Source organism: Chiloscyllium plagiosum, chromosome 35 (genome assembly GCF_004010195.1).
Source record: "Chiloscyllium plagiosum isolate BGI_BamShark_2017 chromosome 35, ASM401019v2, whole genome shotgun sequence".
Taxonomy (NCBI): Eukaryota; Metazoa; Chordata; class Chondrichthyes; order Orectolobiformes; family Hemiscylliidae; genus Chiloscyllium; species Chiloscyllium plagiosum.
Genome location: NC_057744.1, coordinates 41,516,474 through 41,519,626, shown reverse-complemented (window position 1 = coordinate 41,519,626; position 3,153 = coordinate 41,516,474). Strand labels below are relative to the sequence as shown.

At 45.5% G+C, this 3,153-nt stretch overlaps 1 long non-coding RNA gene across 1 annotated transcript in view; it reads left to right on the top strand.

Moving 5' to 3' along the window:
* Positions 1 to 3,153, top strand: part of LOC122540772 — an 18,409-nt gene that overhangs the window by 1,279 nt on the left and 13,977 nt on the right. Inside the window, exon 2 of the long non-coding RNA XR_006309405.1 lies at positions 256 to 261. This is a non-coding gene — a long non-coding RNA (uncharacterized LOC122540772). The remainder of the gene's footprint in view (positions 1 to 255; positions 262 to 3,153) is intronic.

Sequence of the window (3,153 nt, the reverse complement as noted above, 5' to 3'; positions counted from 1 at the left end):
AGTGATGAAATTGAGGGTGAGGTAGTGATGGTGGGGTTGGTGATGTATGTGGGGATATTGAGGTAGTGTGGGAATGGTGATGATGGGGGTGAAGTTGGGTCTCGGGGTGGGAGTTATGAGGGTAGATTTCTTCATTGTAGGAAGGATAGACAGAAACTTTTTCCCAGGGTGGAAATGGCTATCACGAAGGGGGCATAATTTTATGTGACTGGATGAAGGTTTAGTGGAGATGTCAGAGGTAGGTTCATTACACAGAGAGTGGTGGGTGTGTGGAATACTCTGCCAGCAGTAATAATAGAGCCCGATACATTAGCGACATTTAAGCAACTCTTGGATAGGTACATGGATGACGGTAAAATGAAGGGTACGTAGGTTAGTTTGTTCTTAGCTTAAGATAAAAACATTGAGGGCTGAAGGGCCTGTACTGTACTGTACTGTTCTGTGTTCCATTAAAAATATACTGGTCTTGGAGGCAGTCCAGAGAAGGTTCATTAGACTGATTCCAGGTGTAGACAGATTCTAGATTAGAGTGGTGCTGGAAAAGCACAGCAGTTCAGGCAGCATCTGAGGCCTTTTCCACCTATCCACTCCCCCCTCCTCCCTAGCCTATCACCTTCATCCCCTCCCCCACTCACCTATTGTACTCTATGCTACTTTCTCCCCATCCCCACCCTCCCCTCACTTATCTCTCCACCCTTCAGGCTCTCTGCCCGTATTCCTGATGAAGGGCTTTTGCCCGAAACGTCGATTTTCCTGCTCCTCGGATGCTGCCTGAACTGCTGTGCTTTTCCAGCACCACTCTAATCTAGACTCTGGTTTCCAGCATCTGCAGTCATTGTTTTTACCTAGGTGTAGATAGATTGTCTTTTGAGAAGTTGAGTGGGGGCTGTACTCACTGGAATGGAAAAGAATAAGAGGCAACTTTATTGTGGATTCTCAGGGGACTTGACAGGGTGGATGCTGATTCTAGATCAGTGGTGCTGGAAGAGCACAGCAATTCAGGCAGCATCCGAGGACAGGCAAAATCGACTTTTCGGGCAAAAGCCCTAAATGGGTGGATGCTGAGACAGGGTTAATAGTCACTGATTTACCAGTGCCAGGGACCTAGGTTTGATTCCAACCTTGGGCGACCTTCTCTGGGAAGTTTGCACATTCTCCCCAAAACAGCGTGGGTTTGCTCTGGATTCCTCCCACAATCCAAAGTTGTGCAGGTTAGGTGGATTGGCCACGGGAAATGCAGGGTTACAGGGGATGGGAGGGTTGGACCTGGGGTGCTTGCTCTTTGGAGAGTTGGTGTGAACCCGATTGACTGAATGGCCTGCTTCCATATTCTAGGGATTCAAAGTTGTTTCCCTGTGGGGGAGTCTAGGTCCAGATGGCATCATTTCAGAATATGGGGCCACACATTGAAGACAAAGATGACAAGGGCAGGACTCGTACACTTAACGGTATAGTCCTGGAGGGTGTCGCCGAACAGAGAGCCTTGGGTGCAGGTTTATAGTTCCATGAAAGTGCAGCCGCAGGTAGACTGGATAGTGAAGAATACGTTTGGTAAGCTTGCCTTTATTGGTTAGTGCATTGAGTATAGGAGTTGGGAAGTCATGTTGTGGCTGTACAGGGCATTGGTTAGGACACTTTTGAAATAATGCATGCAATTCTGGTCTCCCTGCTATAGGGCAAATGTGAAACTGGAATGAGTTCACAAAAGATTTACAAAGAGGGCTGGATGGTTTGTGCTATAGGGAGAGGATGACTAGGCCGAGGCTATTTTCCCTACAGTGTCAGAGGCTGAGGGGTGACTTATCAAAGTTTATAAAATTATGAGCAGCATGGATAACATGAGTAGCCAAAGTCTTTTCTCTGGGTTGGGAAGTCCAAAACTAGAAGGCATAGGTTTAAGGTGAGAGGGGAAAGATTTAAAAAGGAACCGAAGCGGGTGGTGTGTGTATGGAATGAGCTGCCAGAAAAGGTAGTGGATGGTGGTACAATTCCAACATGAGGAAGATGGTCAGATCAGCCATGATCTCACTCAATGGGGAGGCATACTCGATGGGCCATATGGCCTACTTTTGCTCCCATGTCTTATGCACTTCAAGTCATAGAGGCATGACTATTCACGGAAACAGACCAGATATTCTACATTAATCTAGTCTCATTTGACCTATATCCCTCCAGACCCTTCCTATTCATACACCCATCCAGATACCTTTTAAATGTTGGAATTGTACCAGCCTCCACCACTTCCTCTGGCAGCCCATTCCATACACGTACCACCCTCTGCATGAAAATGTTGCCCCTTAGATCCCTTTTAAATCTTTCCCCTCTTACCTTAAACCCATGTTTTAGACTTCCTCACCCCTAGAAAAAAAGATTTTGTCTATTTACCCTATCCATGCCCCTCATGATTTCATAAACCACTCTAAGGTCACCCCTCAGCCTCCAACACTTCAGGGAAAACAGCCCCAGTCTATTCAGCCTCTCAAAAGCCTCCAAGCTTGGAAACATTCTTGTAAATTTTTTTATGAATCCTTTCAAGTTTTACAGCATCCTTCCTGTAGCAGGGAGACCAGAATTGCATGCAGTACTCCAATAGTGGCCTAACTAATGTCCTGTACTCCTAACTCCTATACTCAATGCACTGACCAATAAAGGCAAGCATACACATGTCTTCCTCACTATCCTACCTACCTGGGACTCCACTTATAGATTGTTTTTAGTGAAGGCCATGACATGTTGATGCAGTCCCCTTCTCTTTTTCAAAAGAGACACAAAAGATTCCATTGTACTATCTGCAACATTAGGCAGGACCTTAGTTTCACATCACATGCAAAAATAAACAGCACATAGTGTTGTGTAGCACTCTCTCATTACTGCACTGGAGAGACAGCTTGAGAGTGTGCGCTCAGGCCTCTGAGATGTGACTTGAATCTTGAACTTCCTGATTCAGAGAGTAGAGTGCTATCAAGTGAGCCAAGGAGGAGATCAGGAACAAGGTCCTTTCAGGAGAATTGAAATTGCAGGAAGTGAAAACAATTCTTTACAAATCTGAATCCAGTAACATTAGTACTAACAAGCTAGCAATTACAATGCAAGTTACACACTCTTTTGACAGCACCTGAGTCAACCAATTACTTCTGAAGCACAAAAACTGGA